The sequence below is a fragment of the Scyliorhinus torazame genome, chromosome 8 (assembly GCF_047496885.1).
Source record: "Scyliorhinus torazame isolate Kashiwa2021f chromosome 8, sScyTor2.1, whole genome shotgun sequence".
Taxonomy (NCBI): domain Eukaryota; kingdom Metazoa; phylum Chordata; class Chondrichthyes; order Carcharhiniformes; family Scyliorhinidae; genus Scyliorhinus; species Scyliorhinus torazame.
In genome coordinates this window covers 215,740,186-215,766,672 of record NC_092714.1, presented here as the reverse complement: position 1 = coordinate 215,766,672, position 26,487 = coordinate 215,740,186, and positions in this window count along the sequence as shown.

Below are 26,487 nucleotides of genomic sequence, written 5' to 3'. Positions count from 1 at the left end.
GCATACACTCTCTCTGTATCCTCTCATGAATACACTCTCTCTGTCTCCTCTCATGCATACACTCTCTCTGTATCCTCTCATGCATACACTGTCTCTCTATCCTCTCATGCATACACTCTCTCTGTATCCTCTCATGCATGCACTCTCTCTGTATCCTCTCATGCATACACTGTCTCTGTACCCTCTCATGCAGACACTGTCTCAATGTCCTCTCATGCGTACACTCTCTCTGCCTCCTCGCATGCATACACTCTATCTGTATCCTCGCATGCATACACTCTCTCTGCAAACTCTCATGCATACTGTCTCAGTAACCTCTCATGCGTACACTCTCTCTGTATCCTCTCATGCGTACTCTGTCTCTGTATCCTCTCATGGATAGACTGTCTCTGTATCCTCTCATGCGTACACTCTCTCTGTATCCTCGCATGCATACACTGTCTCTGTATCCTCTCATGCATGCACTCTTTCTGTATTCTCTCATGCATACACTGTCTCTGTATCCTCTCATGCATACACTGTCTCTGTATGCTCTCATGCATACACTGTCTCTGTATCCCCTCATGCATAAACTCTCTCTGTATCCTCTCATGCGTACACTCTCTCTCTATCCTCGCATGCATACACTGTCTCTGTATCCTCTCATGCATACACTGTCTCTGTATCCTCTCATGCATACACTGTCTCTGTGTCTTCTCATGCATACACCCTCTCTGTATCCTCTCATGCGTACACTCTCTGCATCCTCGATTGCATACACTGTCACTGTATACTCTCATGCATACACTATCACTGCATCCTCTCATGCATACACTGTCTCTGTATCCTCTCATGCGTACACTCTCTCTGTATCCTCTCATGCATACACTCACTCTGTATCCTCTCATGCATACACTGTCTCTGTACCCTCTCATGCAGACACTGTCTCAATGTCCTCTCATGCGTACACTCTCTCTGCCTCCTTGCATGCATACACTCTATCTGTATCCTCGCATGCATACACTCTCTCTGCAAACTCTCATGCATACTGTCTCAGTAACCTCTCATGCGTACACTCTCTCTGTATCCTCTCATGCATACAGTGTCTCTTTATCCGCTCATGCATACACTGTCTCTGTATCCTCTCATGCATACACTGTCTCTGTCTCCTCTCATGCATACACTCTCTCTGTATCCTCTCATGCGTACACTCTTTCTGTATCCTCTCATGCATACACTGTCTCTGTTCCCTCGCATGCATACACTGTCTCTGTACCATCTCATGCATACACTGTCTCTGTATCGTCTCATGCATACACTGTCTCTGTACCCTCTCATGCATACACTGTCTCAATGTCCGCTCATGCGTACACTCTCTCTGCCTCCTCGCATGCATACACTCTATCTGTATCCTCGCATGCATACACTCTCTCTGCAACCTCTCATGCATACTGTCTCAGTAACCTCTCATGCGTACACTCTCTCTGTATCCTCTCATGCGTACACTGTGTCTGTATCCTCTCATGCATAGACTGTCTCTGTATCCTCTCATGCGTACACTCTCTCTGTATCCTCGCATGCATACACTGTCTCTGTATCCTCTCATGCATGCACTCTTTCTGTATTCTCTCATGCACACACTGTCTCTGTATCCTCTCATGGATACACTGTCTCTGTATCCTCTCATGCATACACTGTCACTGTATCCTCTCATGCATACGCTCTCTCTGTAACCTCTCATGAATACACTCTCTCCATGAATCCTCTCATGCGTACACTGTCTCTGTATCCTCTCATGCGTACACTCCCTCTGTATCCTCGCATGTATTCACTCTCTCTGTATCCTCTCATGCATACAGTCTCTCTGTATCCTCTCACGCATAGACTCTCTCTGTATCCTCTCATGCATAGACTTTCTCTGTATCCTCTCATGCATACACTGTCTCTGTATCCTCTCATGCATACACTCTCTCTGTATCCTCTCATGCATACACTGTCTCTGTAACCTCTCATGCGTACACTCTCTCTGTATCCTCTCATGCATACACTGTCTCTGTATCCTCTCATGCGTACTCTCTCTCTGTATCCTCGCATGCATACACAGTCTCTGTATCCTCTCATGCATACACTGTCTCTGTATCCTCTCATGCGTACACTGTCTCTGTATCCTCGCATGCATACACTCTCCCTGTATCCTCTCATGCATACACTCTCTCTGTATCCTCTCATGCAAACACTGTCTCTGTATCCTCTCATGCATACACTGTCTCTGCATCCTCTCATGCATACACTGTCTCTGTATCCTCTGATGCATACACTCTCTCTGTTTCCTCTCATCATACACTGCCTCTGTATCCTCTCATGAACACTCTGTCTCTGTATCCTCTCATGCGTACACTTTCTCTCTATCCTCTCATGCGTACACTCACTCTGTATCCTGTCATGCAAACACTGTCTCTGTATCCTCTCATGCATACACTGTCTCTGTATCCTCTCATGCATACACTGTCTCTATATCCTCACATGCATATATTGTCTCTGTATCCTCACATGCATACACTGTCTCTGTATCCTCGCATGAATACACTCTCTCTGTATCCTCTCATGCATACACTGTCTCTCTATCCTCTCATGCATACACTCTCTCTGTATCCTCTCATGCATACACTCTCTGTATCCTCTCATGCATACACTGTCTCTGTATCCTCTCATGCATAAACTCTCTCTGTATCCTCTCATGCATACACTGTCTCTGTAGCCTCTCATACGTACACTGTCTCTGTATCCTCTCATGCATACACTGTCCCTGTATCGTCTCATGCATGCACTGTCTCTGTAACCTCTCATGCGTGCACTCTGTATCCTCTCATGGGTACACTCTCTCTGTATCCTCGCATGCATACACTGTCTCTGTATCCTCTCATGCAAACACTGTCTCTGTATGCTCTCATGCATACACTGTCTCTGTATCCTCTCATGCATACACTGTCTCTGTGTCTTCTCATGCATACACTCTCTCTGTATCCTCTCATGCGTACACTCTCTGCATCCTCGATTGCATACACTGTCTCTGTATACTCTCATGAATACACTGTCTCTGCATCCTCTCATGCATACACTGCCTCTGTATCCTCTCATGCGTACACTCTCTCTGTATCCTCGCTTGCATACACTGTCTCTGTATCCTCTCATGCTTACAGTGTCTCTTTATCCGCTCATGCATACACTGTCTCTTTATCCTCTCATGCATACACTGTCTCTGAATCCTCTCATTCATACACTCTCTCTGTACCCTCTCATGCGTACACTCTTTCTGTATCCTCTCATGCACACACTGTCTCTGTATCCTCGCATGCATACACTGTCTCTGTACCTTCTCATGCATACACTGTCTCTGTATCCTCTCATGCATACACTGTCTCTGTATCCTCTCATGCATACACTGTCTCTGTGTCTTCTCATGCATACACTCTCTCTGTATCCTCTCATGCGTACACTCTCTGCATCCTCGATTGCATACACTGTCTCTGTATACTCTCATGAATACACTGTCTCTGCATCCTCTCATGCATACACTGCCTCTGTATCCTCTCATGCGTACACTCTCTCTGTATCCTCGCATGCATACACTGTCTCTGTATCCTCTCATGCATACAGTGTCTCTCAATCCGCTCATGCATACACTGTCTCTTTATCCTCTCATGCATACACTGTCTCTGAATCCTCTCATTCATACACTCTCTCTGTACCCTCTCATGCGTACACTCTTTCTGTATCCTCTCATGCACACACTGTCTCTGTATCCTCGCATGCATACACTGTCTCTGTACCTTCTCATGCATACACTGTCTCTGTATCCTCTCATGCACACACTGTCTCTGTATCCTCTCATGCATACACTGTCTCTGTATCCTCTCATGCGTACACTCTCTCTGTATCCTCGCATGCATACACTGTCTCTGTATCCTCTCATGCATACACTGTCTCTGTATCCTCGCATGCGTACACTGTCTCTGTATCATCTCATGCATACACTGTCTCTGTATCCTCGCATGCATGCACTGTCTCTGTATCCTCTCATCATACACTGTCTCTGCATCCTCGCATGCATACACTCTCTCTGTATCCTCTCATGCATACACTGTCTCTGTATGCTCTCATGCATACACTGTCTCTGTATCCCCTCATGCATAAACTCTCTCTGTATCCTCTCATGCATACACTGACTCTGTAGCCTCTCATACTTACACTGTCTCTGTATCCTCTCATGCATACACTGTCTCTGTATCCTTTCATGCATGCACTGTCTCTGTAACCTCTCATGCGTGCACTCTGTATCCTCTCATGCGTACACTCTCTCTCTATCCTCGCATGCATACACTGTCTCTGTATCCTCTCATGCATACACTGTCTCTGTATCCTCTCCTGCATACACTTTCTCTGTATCCTCTCATGCATACACTGTCTCTGTGTCTTCTCATGCATACACCCTCTCTGTATCCTCTCATGCGTACACTCTCTCTCTATCCTCGCATGCATGCACTGTCTCTGTATCCTCTCATCATACACTGTCTCTGCATCCTCGCATGCATACTCTCTCTCTGTATCCTCTCATGCATACACTGTCTCTGTATGCTCTCATGCATACACTGTCTCTGTATCCCCTCATGCATAAACTCTCTCTGTATCCTCTCATGCATACACTGACTCTGTCGCCTCTCATACTTACACTGTCTCTGTATCCTCTCATGCATACACTGTCTCTGTATCCTTTCATGCATGCACTGTCTCTGTAACCTCTCATGCGTGCACTCTGTATCCTCTGATGCGTACACTCTCTCTCTATCCTCGCATGCATACACTGTCTCTGTATCCTCTCATGCATACACTGTCACTGTATACTCTCATGCATACACTATCACTGCATCCTCTCATGCATACACTGTCTCTGTATCCTCTCATGCGTACACTCTCTCTGTATCCTCTCATGCATACACTCTCTCTGTATCCTCTCATGCGTACTCTCTCTCTGTATCCTCGCATGCATACACAGTCTCTGTATCCTCTCATGCATACACTGTCTCTGTATCCTCTCATGCGTACACTGTCTCTGTATCCTCGCATGCATACACTCTCCCTGTATCCTCTCATGCATACACTCTCTCTGTATCCTCTCATGCAAACACTGTCTCTGTATCCTCTCATGCATACACTGTCTCTGCATCCTCTCATGCATACACTGTCTCTGTATCCTCTCATGCGTACACTCTCTCTCTGTCCTCTCATGCGTACACTCACTCTGTATCCTGTCATGCAAACACTGTCTCTGTATCCTCTCATGCATACACTGTGTCTGTATCCTCTCATGCATACACTGTCTCTGTATCCTCACATGCATACATTGTCTCTGTATCCTCACATGCATACACTGTCTCTGTATCCTCGCATGAATACACTCTCTCTGTATCCTCTCATGCATACACTGTCTCTCTATCCTCTCATGCATACTCTCTCTCTGTATCCTCTCATGCATACACTCTCTGTATCCTCTCATGCATACACTGTCTCTGTATCCTCTCATGCATAAACTCTCTCTGTATCCTCTCATGCATACACTGTCTCTGTAGCCTCTCATACGCACACTCTGTATCCTCGCATGCATACACTGTCTCTGTATCCTCTCATGCATGCAATCTTTCTGTATTCTCTCATGCATACACTGTCTCTGTATCCTCTCATGCATACACTGTCTCTGTATGCTCTCATGCACACACTGTCACTGTATCCTCTCATGCATACACTCTCTCTGTATCCTCTCATGAATACACTCTCTCTGTCTCCTCTCATGCATACACTCTCTCTGTGTCTTCTCATGCATACACCCTCTCTGTATCCTCTCATGCGTACACTCTCTCTCTATCCTCGCATGCATGCACTGTCTCTGTATCCTCTCATCATACACTGTCTCTGCATCCTCGCATGCATACTCTCTCTCTGTATCCTCTCATGCATACACTGTCTCTGTATGCTCTCATGCATACACTGTCTCTGTATCCCCTCATGCATAAACTCTCTCTGTATCCTCTCATGCATACACTGACTCTGTCGCCTCTCATACTTACACTGTCTCTGTATCCTCTCATGCATACACTGTCTCTGTATCCTTTCATGCATGCACTGTCTCTGTAACCTCTCATGCGTGCACTCTGTATCCTCTGATGCGTACACTCTCTCTCTATCCTCGCATGCATACACTGTCTCTGTATCCTCTCATGCATACACTGTCACTGTATACTCTCATGCATACACTATCACTGCATCCTCTCATGCATACACTGTCTCTGTATCCTCTCATGCGTACACTCTCTCTGTATCCTCTCATGCATACACTCTCTCTGTATCCTCTCATGCGTACTCTCTCTCTGTATCCTCGCATGCATACACAGTCTCTGTATCCTCTCATGCATACACTGTCTCTGTATCCTCTCATGCGTACACTGTCTCTGTATCCTCGCATGCATACACTCTCCCTGTATCCTCTCATGCATACACTCTCTCTGTATCCTCTCATGCAAACACTGTCTCTGTATCCTCTCATGCATACACTGTCTCTGCATCCTCTCATGCATACACTGTCTCTGTATCCTCTCATGCGTACACTCTCTCTCTGTCCTCTCATGCGTACACTCACTCTGTATCCTGTCATGCAAACACTGTCTCTGTATCCTCTCATGCATACACTGTGTCTGTATCCTCTCATGCATACACTGTCTCTGTATCCTCACATGCATACATTGTCTCTGTATCCTCACATGCATACACTGTCTCTGTATCCTCGCATGAATACACTCTCTCTGTATCCTCTCATGCATACACTGTCTCTCTATCCTCTCATGCATACTCTCTCTCTGTATCCTCTCATGCATACACTCTCTGTATCCTCTCATGCATACACTGTCTCTGTATCCTCTCATGCATAAACTCTCTCTGTATCCTCTCATGCATACACTGTCTCTGTAGCCTCTCATACGCACACTCTGTATCCTCGCATGCATACACTGTCTCTGTATCCTCTCATGCATGCAATCTTTCTGTATTCTCTCATGCATACACTGTCTCTGTATCCTCTCATGCATACACTGTCTCTGTATGCTCTCATGCACACACTGTCACTGTATCCTCTCATGCATACACTCTCTCTGTATCCTCTCATGAATACACTCTCTCTGTCTCCTCTCATGCATACACTCTCTCTGTATCCTCTCATGCATACACTGTCTCTCTATCCTCTCATGCATACACTCTCTCTGAATCCTATCATGCATGCACTCTCTCTGTATCCTCTCATGCATACACTGTCTCTGTACCCTCTCATGCAGACACAGTCTCAATGTCCCCTCATGCGTACACTCTCTCTGCCTCCTCGCATGCATACACTCTATCTGTATCCTCGCATGCATACACTCTCTCTGCAAACTCTCATGCATACTGTCTCAGTAACCTCTCATGCGTACACTCTCACTGGATCCTCTCATGCGTACACTGTCTCTGTATCCTCTCATGGATAGACTGTCTCTGTATCCTCTCATGCGTACACTCTCTCTGTATCCTCGCATGCATACACTGTCTCTGTATCCTCTCATGCATGCACTCTTTCTGTATTCTCTCATGCATACACTGTCACTGTATCCTCTCATGCATACACTGTCTCTGTATGCTCTCATGCATACACTGTCTCTGTATCCCCTCATGCATAAACTCTCTCTGTATCCTCTCATGCACATACTGACTCTGTAGCCTCTCATACTTACACTGTCTCTGTATCCTCTCATGCATACACTGTCTCTGTATCCTTTCATGCATGCACTGTCTCTGTAACCTCTCATGCGTGCACTCTGTATCCTCTCATGCGTACACTCTCTCTGTATCCTCGCATGCATACACTGTCTCTGTATCCTCTCATGCATGCACTCTTTCTGTATTCTCTCATGCACACACTGTCTCTGTATCCTCTCATGGATACACTGTCTCTGTATCCTCTCATGCATACACTGTCACTGTATCCTCTCATGCGTACACTGTCTCTGTATCCTCTCATGCGTACACTCCCTCTGTATCCTCGCATGTATTCACTCTCTCTGTATCCTCTCATGCATACAGTCTCTCTGTATCCTCTCACGCATAGACTCTCTCTCTATCCTCTCATGCATAGACTTTCTCTGTATCCTCTCATGAATACACTGTCTCTGTATCCTCTCATGCATACACTCTCTCTGTATCCTCTCATGCATACACTGTCTCTGTAACCTCTCATGCGTACACTCTCTCTGTATCCTCTCATGCATACACTGTCTCTGTATCCTCTCATGCGTACACTCTTTCTGTATCCTCGCATGCATACACAGTCTCTGTATCCTCTCATGCATACACTGTCTCTGTATCCTCTCATGCGTACACTGTCTCTGTATCCTCGCATGCATACACTCTCCCTGTATCCTCTCATGCATACACTCTCTCTGTATCCTCTCATGCAAACACTGTCTCTGTATCCTCTCATGCATACACTGTCTCTGCATGCTCTCATGCATACACTGTCTCTGTATCCTCTGATGCATACACTCTCTCTGTTTCCTCTCATCATACACTGCCTCTGTATCCTCTCATGAACACTCTGTCTCTGTATCCTCTCATGCGTACACTCTCTCTCCATCCTCTCATGCGTACACTCACTCTGTATCCTGTCATGCAAACACTGTCTCTGTATCCTCTCATGCATACACTGTCTCTGTATCCTCTCATGCATACACTGTCTCTGTATCCTCACATGCATATATTGTCTCTGTATCCTCACATGCATACACTGTCTCTGTATCCTCGCATGAATACACTCTCTCTGTATCCTCTCATGCATACACTGTCTCTGTCTCCTCTCATGCATACACTGTCTCTGTGTCTTCTCATGCATACACTCTCTCTGTATCCTCTCATGCGTACACTCTCTGCATCCTCGATTGCATACACTGTCTCTGTATACTCTCATGAATACACTGTCTCTGCATCCTCTCATGCACACAGTGTCTCTTTATCCGCTCATGCATACACTGTCTCTTTATCCTCTCATGCATACACTGTCTCTGAATCCTCTCATGCATACACTCTCTCTGTACCCTCTCATGCGTACACTCTTTCTGTATCCTCTCATGCACACACTGTCTCTGTATCCTCGCATGCATACACTGTCTCTGTACCTTCTCATGCATACACTGTCTCTGTATCCTCTCATGCATACACTGTCTCTGTACCCTCTCATGCATACACTGTCTCAATGTCCTCTCATGCGTACACTCTCTCTGCCTCCTCGCAGGCATACAATCTATCTGTATCCTTGCGTGCATACACTCTCTCTGCAACCTCTCATGCATAATGTCTCAGTAACCTCTCATGCGTACACTCTCGCTGTATCCTCTCATGCGTACACTGTCTCTGTATCCTCTCATGCAGAGACCGTCTCTGTATCCTCTCATGCGTACACTCTCTCTGTATCCTCGCAGGCATACACTGTCTTTGTACCCTCTCATGCATACACTGTCTCTGTATCCTCTCATGCATACACTGTCTCTGTATCCTCTCATGCGTACACTCTCTCTGTATCCTCGCATGCATACACTGTCTCTGTATCCTCTCATGCATACACTGTCTCTGTATCCTCGCATGCGTACACTGTCTCTGTATCCTCTCATGCATACACTGTCTCTGTATCCTCGCATGCATGCACTGTCTCTGTATCCTCTCATCATACACTGTCTCTGCATCCTCGCATGCATACACTCTCTCTGTATCCTCTCATGCATACACTGTCTCTGTATCCTCTCACGCATACACTGTCTCTGAATCCGCTCATGCGTACAGTCTCTCTGTATCCTCGCATGCAGACACTGTCTCTATATCCTTTCATGCATACACTCTCTCTGTATCCTCTCATGCATACACTCTCTCAGTATCCTCTCATGCATACACTCTCTGTGTATCCTCTCATGCATACACTCTCGCTGTATCCTCTGATGCATACACTCTCTCTATATCCTCTCATGCATACACTCTCTCTGTATCCTCTCGTGCGTACACTGTCTCTGTATCCTCTCATGCACACACTCTCTCTGTATCCTCTCATGCATTCACTGTCCCTGTAACCTCTCATGCGTACACTCTCTCTGTATCCTCTCATGCGTACACTCTTTCTGTATACTCTCATGCATACACTCTCTCTGTACCCTCGCATGCATACACTGTCTCTGTACCCTCTCATGCATACACTGTCTCTGTATCCTCTCATGCATACACTGTCTCTGTACCCTCTCATGCATACACTGTCTCAGTGTCCTCTCATGCGTACACTCTCTCTGCCTCCTCGCATGCATACACTCTATCTGTATCCTCACATGCATACACTCTCTCTGCAACCTCTCATGCATACTGTCTCAGGAACCTCTCATGAGTACACTCTCTCTGTATCCTCTCATGCGGACACTGTCTCTGTATCCACTCATGCATAGACTGTCTCTGTATCCTCTCTTGCGTACACTCTCTCTGTATCCTCGCATGCATACACTGTCTCTGTATCCTCTCATGCATGCAATCTTTCTGTATTCTCTCATGCATACACTGTCTCTGTATCCTCTCATGCATACACTGTCTCTGTATGCTCTCATGCACACACTGTCACTGTATCCTCTCATGCATACACTCTCTCTGTATCCTCTCATGAATACACTCTCTCTGTCTCCTCTCATGCATACACTCTCTCTGTATCCTCTCATGCATACACTGTCTCTCTATCCTCTCATGCATACACTCTCTCTGTATCCTCTCATACATGCACTGACTCTGTAGCCTCTCATACTTACACTGTCTCTGTATCCTCTCATGCATACACTGTCTCTGTATCCTTTCATGCATGCACTGTCTCTGTAACCTCTCATGCGTGCACTCTGTATCCTCTCATGCGTACACTCTCTCTCTATCCTCTCATACTTACACTGTCTCTGTATCCTCTCATGCATACACTGTCTCTGTATCCTTTCATGCATGCACTGTCTCTGTAACCTCTCATGCGTGCACTCTGTATCCTCTCATGCGTACACTCTCTCTCTATCCTCGCATGCATACACTGTCTCTGTATCCTCTCATGCATACACTGTCTCTGTATCCTATCATTCATACACGGTCTCTGTGTCTTCTCATGCATACACCCTCTCTGTATCCTCTCATGCGTACACTCTCTGCATCCACGATTGCATACACTGTCACTGTATACTCTCATGCATACACTATCACTGCAACCTCTCATGCATACACTGTCTCTGTATCCTCTCATGCGTACACTCTCTCTGTATCCTCCCATGCATACACTCTCTCTGTATCCTCTCATGCATACACTGTCTCTGTACCCTCTCATGCAGACACTGTCTCAATGTCCTCTCATGCGTACACTCTCTCTGCCTCCTCGCATGCATACACTCTCTCTGCAAACTCTCATGCATACTGTCTCAGTAACCTCTCATGCATACACTCTCTCTGTATCCTCTCATGCGTACACTGTCTCTGTATCCTCTCATGGATAGACTGTCTCTGTATCCTCTCATGCGTACACTCTCTCTGTATCCTCGCATGCATACACTGTCTCTGTATCCTCTCATGCATGCAATCTTTCTGTATTCTCTAATGCATACACTGTCTCTGTATCCTCTCATGCATACACTGTCTCTGTATGCTCTCATGCATACACTGTCTCTGTATCCCCTCATGCATAAACTCTCTCTGTATCCTCTCATGCATACACTGACTCTGTAGCCTCTCATACTTACCCTGTCTCTGTATCCTCTCATGCATACACTGTCTCTGTATCCTTTCATGCATGCACTGTCTCTGTAACCTCTCATGCGTGCACTCTGTATCCTCTCATGCGTACACTCTCTCTCTATCCTAGCATGCATACACTGTCTCTGTATCCTCTCATGCATACACTGTCTCTGTATCCTCTCATGCATACACTGTCTCTGTATCCTCTCATGCATACACTGTCTCTGTGTCTTCTCATGCATACACCCTCTCTGTATCCTCTCATGCGTACACTCTCTGCATCCTCGATTGCATACACTGTCACTGTATACTCTCATGCATACACTATCTCTGCCTCCTCTCATGCATACACTGTCTCTGTATCCTCTCCTGCGTACACTGTCTCTGTATCCTCTCATGCATACACTCTCTCTGTATCCTCTCATGCGTACACTCTCTCTGTATCCTCGCATGCATACACTGTCTCTGTATCCTCTCATGCATACACTGTCTCTGTATCCTTTCATGCGTTCACTTTTTCTGTATCCTCTCATGCATACACTGTCTCTGTATCCTCGCATGCATACACTGTCTCTGTACCCTCTCATGCATACACTGTCTCTGTATCGTCTCATGCATACACTGTCTCTGTACCGTGTCATGCATACACTGTCTCAATGTCCTCTCATGCGTACACTCGCTCTGCCACCTCGCATGCATACACTCTATCTGTATCCTCTCATGCATACACTGTCTCTGTATCCTCTCATGCATACACTCTCTCTGTAACCTCTCATGAATACACTCTCTCCATGAATCCTCTCATGCGTACACTGTCTCTGTATCCTCTCATGCGTACACTCCCTCTGTATCCTCGCATGTATTCACTCTCTCTGTATCCTCTCATGCATACAGTCTCTCTGTATCCTCTCACGCATAGACTCTCTCTGTATCCTCTCATGCATAGACTTTCTCTGTATCCTCTCATGCATACACTGTCTCTGTAGCCTCTCATGCATACACTCTCTCTGTATCCTCTCATGCATACACTGTCTCTGTAACCTCTCATGCGTACACTCTCTCTGTATCCTCTCATGCATACACTGTCTCTGTATCCTCTCATGCGTACACTCTCTCTGTATCCTCGCATGCATACACAGTCTCTGTATCCTCTCATGCATACACTGTCTCTGTATCCTCTCATGCATACACTGTCTCTGTATCCTCGCATGCATACACTCTCCCTGTATCCTCTCATGCATACACTCTCTCTGTATCCTCTAATGCAAACACTGTCTCTGTATCCTCTCATGCATACACTGTCTCTGCATCCTCTCATGCATACACTGTCTCTGTATCCTCTGATGCACACACTCTCTCTGTTTCCTCTCATCATACACTGTCTCTGTATGCTCTCATGAACACTCTGTCTCTGTATCCTCTCATGCGTACACTCTCTCTCTATCCTCTCATGCGTACACTCACTCTGTATCCTGCAATGCAAACACTGTCTCTGTATCCTCTCATGCATACACTGTCTCTGTATCCTCGCATGAATACACTCTCTCTGTATCCTCTCATGCATACACTGTCTCTCTATCCTCTCATGCATACACTCTCTCTGTATCCTCTCATGCATACACTCTCTGTATCCTCAAATGCATAAACTGTCTCTGTATCCTCTCATGCATAAACTCTCTCTGTATCCTCTCATGCATACACTGTCTCTGTAGCCTCTCGTACGTACACTGTCTCTGTATCCTCTCATGCATACACTGTCCCAGTATCGTCTCATGCATGCACTGTCTCTGTGACCTCTCATGCGTGCACTCTGTATCCTCTCATGGGTACACTCTCTCTGTATCCTCGCATGCATACACTGTCTCTGTATCCTCTCATGCAAACACTGTCTCTGTATGCTCTCATGAATACACTGTCTCTGTATCCTCTCATGCATACACTGTCTCTGTGTCTTCTCATGCATACACTCTCTCTGTATCCTCTCATGCGTACACTCTCTGCATCCTCGATTGCATACACTGTCTCTGTATACTCTCATGAATACACTGTCTCTGCATCCTCTCATGCATACACTGCCTCTGTATCCTCTCATGCGTACACTCTCTCTGTATCCTCGCATGCATACACTGTCTCTGTATCCTCTCATGCATAAACTCTCTCTGTATCCTCTCATGCATACACTGTCTCTGTAGCCTCTCATACGCACACTCTGTATCCTCGCATGCATACACTGTCTCTGTATCCTCTCATGCATGCAATCTTTCTGTATTCTCTCATGCATACACTGTCTCTGTATCCTCTCATGCATACACTGTCTCTGTATGCTCTCATGCACACACTGTCACTGTATCCTCGCATGCATACACAGTCTCTGTATCCTCTCATGCATACACTGTCTCTGTATCCTCTCATGCGTACACTGTCTCTGTATCCTCGCATGCATACACTCTCCCTGTATCCTCTCATGCATACACTCTCTCTGTATCCTCTAATGCAAACACTGTCTCTGTATCCTCTCATGCATACACTGTCTCTGCATCCTCTCATGCATACACTGTCTCTGTATCCTCTGATGCACACACTCTCTCTGTTTCCTCTCATCATACACTGTCTCTGTATGCTCTCATGAACACTCTGTCTCTGTATCCTCTCATGCGTACACTCTCTCTCTATCCTCTCATGCGTACACTCACTCTGTATCCTGCAATGCAAACACTGTCTCTGTATCCTCTCATGCATACACTGTCTCTGTATCCTCGCATGAATACACTCTCTCTGTATCCTCTCATGCATACACTGTCTCTCTATCCTCTCATGCATACACTCTCTCTGTATCCTCTCATGCATACACTCTCTGTATCCTCAAATGCATAAACTGTCTCTGTATCCTCTCATGCATAAACTCTCTCTGTATCCTCTCATGCATACACTGTCTCTGTAGCCTCTCGTACGTACACTGTCTCTGTATCCTCTCATGCATACACTGTCCCAGTATCGTCTCATGCATGCACTGTCTCTGTGACCTCTCATGCGTGCACTCTGTATCCTCTCATGGGTACACTCTCTCTGTATCCTCGCATGCATACACTGTCTCTGTATCCTCTCATGCAAACACTGTCTCTGTATGCTCTCATGAATACACTGTCTCTGTATCCTCTCATGCATACACTGTCTCTGTGTCTTCTCATGCATACACTCTCTCTGTATCCTCTCATGCGTACATCTCTGCATCCTCGATTGCATACACTGTCTCTGTATACTCTCATGAATACACTGTCTCTGCATCCTCTCATGCATACACTGCCTCTGTATCCTCTCATGCGTACACTCTCTCTGTATCCTCGCATGCATACACTGTCTCTGTATCCTCTCATGCATAAACTCTCTCTGTATCCTCTCATGCATACACTGTCTCTGTAGCCTCTCATACGCACACTCTGTATCCTCGCATGCATACACTGTCTCTGTATCCTCTCATGCATGCAATCTTTCTGTATTCTCTCATGCATACACTGTCTCTGTATCCTCTCATGCATACACTGTCTCTGTATGCTCTCATGCACACACTGTCACTGTATCCTCTCATGCATACACTCTCTCTGTATCCTCTCATGAATACACTCTCTCTGTCTCCTCTCATGCATACACTCTCTCTGTATCCTCTCATGCATACACTGTCTCTCTATCCTCTCATGCATACACTCTCTCTGTATCCTCTCATACATGCACTGACTCTGTAGCCTCTCATACTTACACTGTCTCTGTATCCTCTCATGCATACACTGTCTCTGTATCCTTTCATGCATGCACTGTCTCTGTAACCTCTCATGCGTGCACTCTGTATCCTCTCATGCGTACACTCTCTCTCTATCCTCTCATACTTACACTGTCTCTGTATCCTCTCATGCATACACTGTCTCTGTATCCTTTCATGCATGCACTGTCTCTGTAACCTCTCATGCGTGCACTCTGTATCCTCTCATGCGTACACTCTCTCTCTATCCTCGCATGCATACACTGTCTCTGTATCCTCTCATGCATACACTGTCTCTGTATCCTATCATTCATACACGGTCTCTGTGTCTTCTCATGCATACACCCTCTCTGTATCCTCTCATGCGTACACTCTCTGCATCCACGATTGCATACACTGTCACTGTATACTCTCATGCATACACTATCACTGCAACCTCTCATGCATACACTGTCTCTGTATCCTCTCATGCGTACACTCTCTCTGTATCCTCCCATGCATACACTCTCTCTGTATCCTCTCATGCATACACTGTCTCTGTACCCTCTCATGCAGACACTGTCTCAATGTCCTCTCATGCGTACACTCTCTCTGCCTCCTCGCATGCATACACTCTATCTGTATCCTCGCATGCATACACTCTCTCTGCAAACTCTCATGCATACTGTCTCAGTAACCTCTCATGCATACACTCTCTCTGTATCCTCTCATGCGTACACTGTCTCTGTATCCTCTCATGGATAGACTGTCTCTGTATCCTCTCATGCGTACACTCTCTCTGTATCCTCGCATGCATACACTGTCTCTGTATCCTCTCATGCATGCAATCTTTCTGTATTCTCTAATGCATACACTGTCTCTGTATCCTCTCATGCATACACTGTCTCTGTATGCTCTCATGCATACACTGTCTCTGTATCCCCTCATGCATAAACTCTCTCTGTATCCTCTCATGCATACACTGACTCTGTAGCCTCTCATACTTACCCTGTCTCTGTATCCTCTCATGCATACACTGTCTCTGTATCCTTTCATGCATGCACTGTCTCTGTAACCTCTCATGCGTGCACTCTGTATCCTCTCATGCGTACACTCTCTCTCTATCCTAGCATGCATACACTGTCTCTGTATCCTCTCATGCATACACTGTCTCTGTATCCTCTCATGCATACACTGTCTCTGTATCCTCTCATGCATACACTGTCTCTGTGTCTTCTCATGCATACACCCTCTCTGTATCCTCTCATGCGTACACTCTCTGCATCCTCGATTGCATACACTGTCACTGTATACTCTCATGCATACACTATCTCTGCCTCCTCTCATGCATACACTGTCTCTGTATCCTCTCCTGCGTACACTGTCTCTGTATCCTCTCATGCATACACTCTCTCTGTATCCTCTCATGCGTACACTCTCTCTGTATCCTCGCATGCATACACTGTCTCTGTATCCTCTCATGCATACACTGTCTCTGTATCCTTTCATGCGTTCACTTTTTCTGTATCCTCTCATGCATACACTGTCTCTGTATCCTCGCATGCATACACTGTCTCTGTACCCTCTCATGCATACACTGTCTCTGTATCGTCTCATGCATACACTGTCTCTGTACCGTGTCATGCATACACTGTCTCAATGTCCTCTCATGCGTACACTCGCTCTGCCACCTCGCATGCATACACTCTATCTGTATCCTCTCATGCATACACTGTCTCTGTATCCTCTCATGCATACACTCTCTCTGTAACCTCTCATGAATACACTCTCTCCATGAATCCTCTCATGCGTACACTGTCTCTGTATCCTCTCATGCGTACACTCCCTCTGTATCCTCGCATGTATTCACTCTCTCTGTATCCTCTCATGCATACAGTCTCTCTGTATCCTCTCACGCATAGACTCTCTCTGTATCCTCTCATGCATAGACTTTCTCTGTATCCTCTCATGCATACACTGTCTCTGTAGCCTCTCATGCATACACTCTCTCTGTATCCTCTCATGCATACACTGTCTCTGTAACCTCTCATGCGTACACTCTCTCTGTATCCTCTCATGCATACACTGTCTCTGTATCCTCTCATGCGTACACTCTCTCTGTATCCTCGCATGCATACACAGTCTCTGTATCCTCTCATGCATACACTGTCTCTGTATCCTCTCATGCGTACACTGTCTCTGTATCCTCGCATGCATACACTCTCCCTGTATCCTCTCATGCATACACTCTCTCTGTATCCTCTAATGCAAACACTGTCTCTGTATCCTCTCATGCATACACTGTCTCTGCATCCTCTCATGCATACACTGTCTCTGTATCCTCTGATGCACACACTCTCTCTGTTTCCTCTCATCATACACTGTCTCTGTATGCTCTCATGAACACTCTGTCTCTGTATCCTCTCATGCGTACACTCTCTCTCTATCCTCTCATGCGTACACTCACTCTGTATCCTGCAATGCAAACACTGTCTCTGTATCCTCTCATGCATACACTGTCTCTGTATCCTCGCATGAATACACTCTCTCTGTATCCTCTCATGCATACACTGTCTCTCTATCCTCTCATGCATACACTCTCTCTGTATCCTCTCATGCATACACTCTCTGTATCCTCAAATGCATAAACTGTCTCTGTATCCTCTCATGCATAAACTCTCTCTGTATCCTCTCATGCATACACTGTCTCTGTAGCCTCTCATACGTACACTGTCTCTGTATCCTCTCATGCATACACTGTCCCAGTCTCGTCTCATGCATGCACTGTCTCTGTGACCTCTCATGCGTGCACTCTGTATCCTCTCATGGGTACACTCTCTCTGTATCCTCGCATGCATACACTGTCTCTGTATCCTCTCATGCAAACACTGTCTCTGTATGCTCTCATGAATACACTGTCTCTGTATCCTCTCATGCATACACTGTCTCTGTGTCTTCTCATGCATACACTCTCTCTGTATCCTCTCATGCGTACACTCTCTGCATCCTCGATTGCATACACTGTCTCTGTATACTCTCATGAATACACTGTCTCTGCATCCTCTCATGCATACACTGCCTCTGTATCCTCTCATGCGTACACTCTCTCTGTATCCTCGCATGCATACACTGTCTCTGTATCCTCTCATGCATAAACTCTCTCTGTATCCTCTCATGCATACACTGTCTCTGTAGCCTCTCATACGCACACTCTGTATCCTCGCATGCATACACTGTCTCTGTATCCTCTCATGCATGCAATCTTTCTGTATTCTCTCATGCATACACTGTCTCTGTATCCTCTCATGCATACACTGTCTCTGTATGCTCTCATGCACACACTGTCACTGTATCCTCTCATGCATACACTCTCTCTGTATCCTCTCATGAATACACTCTCTCTGTCTCCTCTCATGCATACACACTCTCTGTATCCTCTCATGCATACACTGTCTCTCTATCCTCTCATGCATACACTCTCTCTGTATCCTATCATGCATGCACTCTCTCTGTATCCTCTCATGCATACACTGTCTCTGTACCCTCTCATGCAGACACTGTCTCAATGTCCCCTCATGCGTACACTCTCTCTGCCTCCTCGCATGCATACACTCTATCTGTATCCTCGCATGCATACACTCTCTCTGCAAACTCTCATGCATACTGTCTCAGTAACCTCTCATGCGTACACTCTCACTGGATCCTCTCATGCGTACACTGTCTCTGTATCCTCTCATGGATAGACTGTCTCTGTATCCTCTCATGCGTACACTCTCTCTGTATCCTCGCATGCATACACTGTCTCTGTATCCTCTCATGCATGCACTCTTTCTGTATTCTCTCATGCATACACTGTCTCTGTATCCTCTCATGCATACACTGTCTCTGTATGCTCTCATGCATACACTGTCTCTGTATCCCCTCATGCATAAACTCTCTCTGCATCCTCTCATGCACATACTGACTCTGTAGCCTCTCATACTTACACTGTCTCTGTATCCTCTCATGCATACACTGTCTCTGTATCCTTTCATGCATGCACTGTCTCTGTAACCTCTCATGCGTGCACTCTGTATCCTCTCATGCGTACACTCTCTCTGTATCCTCGCATGCATACACTGTCTCTGTATCCTCTCATGCATGCACTCTTTCTGTATTCTCTCATGCACACACTGTCTCTGTATCCTCTCATGGATACACTGTCTCTGTATCCTCTCATGCATACACTGTCACTGTATCCTCTCATGCATACACTCTCTCTGTAACCTCTCATGAATACACTCTCTCCATGAATCCTCTCATGCGTACACTGTCTCTGTATCCTCTCATGCGTACACTCCCTCTGTATCCTCGCATGTATTCACTCTCTCTGTATCCTCTCATGCATACAGTCTCTCTGTATCCTCTCACGCATAGACTCTCTCTCTATCCTCTCATGCATCGACTTTCTCTGTATCCTCTCATGAATACACTGTCTCTGTATCCTCTCATGCATACACTCTCTCTGTATCCTCTCATGCATACACTGTCTCTGTAACCTCTCATGCGTACACTCTCTCTGTATCCTCTCATGCATACACTGTCTCTGTATCCTCTCATGCGTGCACTCTTTCTGTATCCTCGCATGCATACACAGTCTCTGTATCCTCTCATGCATACACTGTCTCTGTATCCTCTCATGCGTACACTGTCTCTGTATCCTCGCATGCATACACTCTCCCTGTATCCTCTCATGCATACACTCTCTCTGTATCCTCTCATGCAAACACTGTCTCTGTATCCTCTCATGCATACACTGTCTCTGCATGCTCTCATGCATACACTGTCTCTGTATCCTCTGATGCATACACTCTCTCTGTTTCCTTTCATCATACACTGCCTCTGTATCCTCTCATGAACACTCTGTCTCTGTATCCTCTCATGCGTACACTCTCTCTCTATCCTCTCATGCGTACACTCACTCTGTATCCTGTCATGCAAACACTGTCTCTGTATCCTCTCATGCATACACTGTCTCTGTATCCTCTCATGCATACACTGTCTCTGTATCCTCACATGCATATATTGTCTCTGTATCCTCACATGCATACACTGTCTCTGTATCCTCGCATGAATACACTCTCTCTGTATCCTCTCATGCATACACTGTCTCTCTATCCTCTCATGCATACACTCTCCCTGTATCCTCTCATGCATACACTCTCTGTATCCTCTCATGCATACACTGTCTCTGTATCCTCTCATGCATAAACTCTACCTGTATCCTCTCATGCATACACTGTCTCTGTAGCCTCTAATACGTACACTGTCTCTGTATCCTCTCATGCATACACTGTCCCTGTATCGTCTCATGCATGCACTGTCTCTGTAACCTCTCATGCGTGCACTCTGTATCCTCTCATGGGTACACTCTCTCTGTATCCTCGCATGCATACACTGTCTCTGTATCCTCTCATGCAAACACTGTCTCTGTATGCTCTCATGCATACACTGTCTCTGTCTCCTCTCATGCATACACTGTCTCTGTGTCTTCTCATGCATACACTCTCTCTGTATCCTCTCATGCGTACACTCTCTGCATCCTCGATTGCATACACTGTCTCTGTATACTCTCATGAATACACTGTCTCTGCATCCTCTCATGCATACACTGCCTCTGTATCCTCTCATGCGTACACTCTCTCTGTATCCTCGCATGCATACACTGTCTCTGTATCCTCTCATGCACACAGTGTCTCTTTATCCGCTCATGCATACACTGTCTCTTTATCCTCTCATGCATACACTGTCTCTGAATCCTCTCATGCATACACTCTCTCTGTACCCTCTCATGCGTACACTCTTTCTGTATCCTCTCATGCACACACTGTCTCTGTATCCTCGCATGCATACACTGTCTCTGTACCTTCTCATGCATACACTGTCTCTGTATCCTCTCATGCATACACTGTCTCTGTACCCTCTCATGCATACACTGTCTCAATGTCCTCTCATGCGTACACTCTCTCTGCCTCCTCGCAGGCATACAATCTATCTGTATCCTTGCGTGCATACACTCTCTCTGCAACCTCTCATGCATAATGTCTCAGTAACCTCTCATGCGTACACTCTCGCTGTATCCTCTCATGCGTACACTGTCTCTGTATCCTCTCATGCATAGACCGTCTCTGTATCCTCTCATGCGTACACTCTCTCTGTATCCTCGCAGGCATACACTGTCTTTGTACCCTCTCATGCATACACTGTCTCTGTATCCTCTCATGCATACACTGTCTCTGTATCCTCTCATGCGTACACTCTCTCTGTATCCTCGCATGCATACACTGTCTCTGTATCCTCTCATGCATACACTGTCTCTGTATCCTCGCATGCGTACACTGTCTCTGTATCCTCTCATGCATACACTGTCTCTGTATCCTCGCATGCATGCACTGTCTCTGTATCCTCTCATCATACACTGTCTCTGCATCCTCGCATGCATACACTCTCTCTGTATCCTCTCATGCATACACTGTCTCTGTATCCTCTCACGCATACACTGTCTCTGAATCCGCTCATGCGTACAGTCTCTCTGTATCCTCGCATGCAGACACTGTCTCTATATCCTTTCATGCATACACTCTCTCTGTATCCTCTCATGCATACACTCTCTCAGTATCCTCTCATGCATACACTCTCTGTGTATCCTCTCATGCATACACTCTCGCTGTATCCTCTGATGCATACACTCTCTCTATATCCTCTCATGCATACACTCTCTCTGTATCCTCTCGTGCGTACACTGTCTCTGTATCCTCTCATGCACACACTCTCTCTGTATCCTCTCATGCATTCACTGTCCCTGTAACCTCTCATGCGTACACTCTCTCTGTATCCTCTCATGCGTACACTCTTTCTGTATCCTCTCATGCATACACTCTCTCTGTACCCTCGCATGCATACACTGTCTCTGTACCCTCTCATGCATACACTGTCTCTGTATCCTCTCATGCATACACTGTCTCTGTACCCTCTCATGCATACACTGTCTCAGTGTCCTCTCATGCGTACACTCTCTCTGCCTCCTCGCATGCATACACTCTATCTGTATCCTCACATGCATACACTCTCTCTGCAACCTCTCATGCATACTGTCTCAGGAACCTCTCATGAGTACACTCTCTCTGTATCCTCTCATGCGGACACTGTCTCTGTATCCACTCATGCATAGACTGTCTCTGTATCCTCTCTTGCGTACACTCTCTCTGTATCCTCGCATGCATACACTGTCTCTGTATCCTCTCATGCATGCAATCTTTCTGTATTCTCTCATGCATACACTGTCTCTGTATCCTCTCATGCATACACTGTCTCTGTATGCTCTCATGCACACACTGTCACTGTATCCTCTCATGCACACACTCTCTCTGTATCCTCTCATGAATACACTCTCTCTGTCTCCTCTCATGCATACACTCTCTCTGTATCCTCTCATGCATACACTGTCTCTCTATCCTCTCATGCATACACTCTCTCTGTATCCTCTCATGCATGCACTGACTCTGTAGCCTCTCATACTTACACTGTCTCTGTATCCTCTCATGCATACACTGTCTCTGTATCCTTTCATGCATGCACTGTCTCTGTAACCTCTCATGCGTGCACTCTGTATCCTCTCATGCGTACACTCTCTCTCTATCCTCGCATGCATACACTGTCTCTGTATCCTCTCATGCATACACTGTCTCTGTATCCTCTCATTCATACACTGTCTCTGTGTCTTCTCATGCATACACCCTCTCTGTATCCTCTCATGCGTACACTCTCTGCATCCACGATTGCATACACTGTCACTGTATACTCTCATGCATACACTATCACTGCAACCTCTCATGCATACACTGTCTCTGTATCCTCTCATGCGTACACTCTCTCTGTGTCCTCCCATGCATACACTCTCTCTGTATACTCTCATGCATACACTGTCTCTGTACCCTCTCATGCAGACACTGTCTCAATGTCCTCTCATGCGTACACTCTCTCTGCCTCCTCGCATGCATACACTCTATCTGTATCCTCGCATGCATACACTCTCTCTGCAAACTCTCATGCATACTGTCTCAGTAACCTCTCATGCGTACACTCTCTCTGTATCCTCTCATGCGTACACTGTCTCTGTATCCTCTCATGGATAGACTGTCTCTGTATCCTCTCATGCGTACACTCTCTCTGTATCCTCGCATGCATACACTGTCTCTGTATCCCCTCATGCATAAACTCTCTCTGTATCCTCTCATGCATACACTGACTCTGTAGCCTCTCATACTTACCCTGTCTCTGTATCCTCTCATGCATACACTGTCTCTGTATCCTTTCATGCATGCACTGTCTCTGTAACCTCTCATGCGTGCACTCTGTATCCTCTCATGCGTACACTCTCTCTCTATCCTAGCATGCATACACTGTCTCTGTATCCTCTCATGCATACACTGTCTCTGTATCCTCTCATGCATACACTGTCTCTGTGTCTTCTCATGCATACACCCTCTCTGTATCCTCTCATGCGTACACTCTCTGCATCCTCGATTGCATACACTGTCACTGTATACTCTCATGCATACACTATCTCTGCATCCTCTCATGCATACACTGTCTCTGTATCCTCTCCTGCGTACACTGTCTCTGTATCCTCTCATGCATACACTCTCTCTGTATCCTCTCATGCGTACACTCTCTCTGTATCCTCGCATGCATACACTGTCTCTGTATCCTCTCATGCATACACTGTCTCTGTATCCTTTCATGCGTTCACTTTTTCTGTATCCTCTCATGCATACACTGTCTCTGTATCCTCGCATGCATACACTGTCTCTGTACCCTCTCATGCATACACTGTCTCTGTATCGTCTCATGCATACACTGTCTCTGTACCGTCTCATGCATACACTGTCTCAATGTCCTCTCATGCGTACACTCGCTCTGCCTCCTCGCATGCATACACTCTATCTGTATCCTCTCATGCATACACTGTCTCTGTATCCTCTCATGCATACACTCTCTCTGTAACCTCTCATGAATACACTCTCTCCATGAATCCTCTCATGCGTACACTGTCTCTGTATCCTCTCATGCGTACACTCCCTCTGTATCCTCGCATGTATTCACTCTCTCTGTATCCTCTCATGCATACAGTCTCTCTGTATCCTCTCACGCATAGACTCTCTCTGTATCCTCTCATGCATAGACTTTCTCTGTATCCTCTCATGCATACACTGTCTCTGTATCCTCTCATGCATACACTCTCTCTGTATCCTCTCATGCATACACTGTCTCTGTAACCTCTCATGCGTACACTCTCTCTGTATCCTCTCATGCATACACTGTCTCTGTATCCTCTCATGCGTACACTCTCTCTGTATCCTCGCATGCATACACAGTCTCTGTATCCTCTCATGCATACACTGTCTCTGTATCCTCTCATGCGTACACTGTCTCTGTATCCTCGCATGCATACACTCTCCCTGTATCCTCTCATGCATACACTCTCTCTGTATCCTCTAATGCAAACACTGTCTCTGTATCCTCTCATGCATACACTGTCTCTGCATCCTCTCATGCATACACTGTCTCTGTATACTCTAATGCACACACTCTCTCTGTTTCCTCTCATCATACACTGTCTCTGTATGCTCTCATGAACACTCTGTCTCTGTATCCTCTCATGCGTACACTCTCTCTCTATCCTCTCATGCGTACACTCACTCTGTATCCTGCAATGCAAACACTGTCTCTGTATCCTCTCATGCATACACTGTCTCTGTATCCTCTCATGCATACACTGTCTCTGTATCCTCACATGCATATATTGTCTCTGTATCCTCACATGCATTCACTGTCTCTGTATCCTCGCATGAATACACTCTCTCTGTATCCTCTCATGCATACACTGTCTCTCTATCCTCTCATGCATACACTCTCTCTGTATCCTCTCATGCATACACTCTCTGTATCCTCAAATGCATAAACTGTCTCTGTATCCTCTCATGCATAAACTCTCTCTGTATCCTCTCATGCATACACTGTCTCTGTAGCCTCTCATACGTACACTGTCTCTGTATCCTCTCATGCATACACTGTCCCAGTATCGTCTCATGCATGCACTGTCTCTGTGACCTCTCATGCGTGCACTCTGTATCCTCTCATGGGTACACTCTCTCTGTATCCTCGCTTGCATACACTGTCTCTGTATCCTCTCATGCAAACACTGTCTCTGTATGCTCTCATGCATACACTGTCTCTGTATCCTCTCATGCATACACTGTCTCTGTGTCTTCTCATGCATACACTCTCTCTGTATCCTCTCATGCGTACACTCTCTGCATCCTCGATTGCATACACTGTCTCTGTATACTCTCATGAATACACTGTCTCTGCATCCTCTCATGCATACACTGCCTCTGTATCCTCTCATGCGTACACTCTCTCTGTATCCTCGCATGCATACACTGTCTCTGTATCCTCTCATGCATACAGTGTCTCTTTATCCGCTCATGCATACACTGTCTCTTTATCCTCTCATGCATACACTGTCTCTGAATCCTCTCATGCATACACTCTCTCAGTACCCTCTCATGCGTACACTCTTTCTGTATCCTCTCATGCACACACTGTCTCTGTATCCTCGCATGCATACACTGTCTCTGTACCTTCTCATGCATACACTGTCTCTGTATCCTCTCATGCATACACTGTCTCTGTACCCTCTCATGCATACACTGTCTCAATGTCCTCTCATGCGTACACTCTCTCTGCCTCCTCGCATGCATACAATCTATCTGTATCCTTGCATGCATACACTCTCTCTGCAACCTCTCATGCATACTGTCTCAGTAACCTCTCATGCGTACACTCTCGCTGTATCCTCTCATGCGTACACT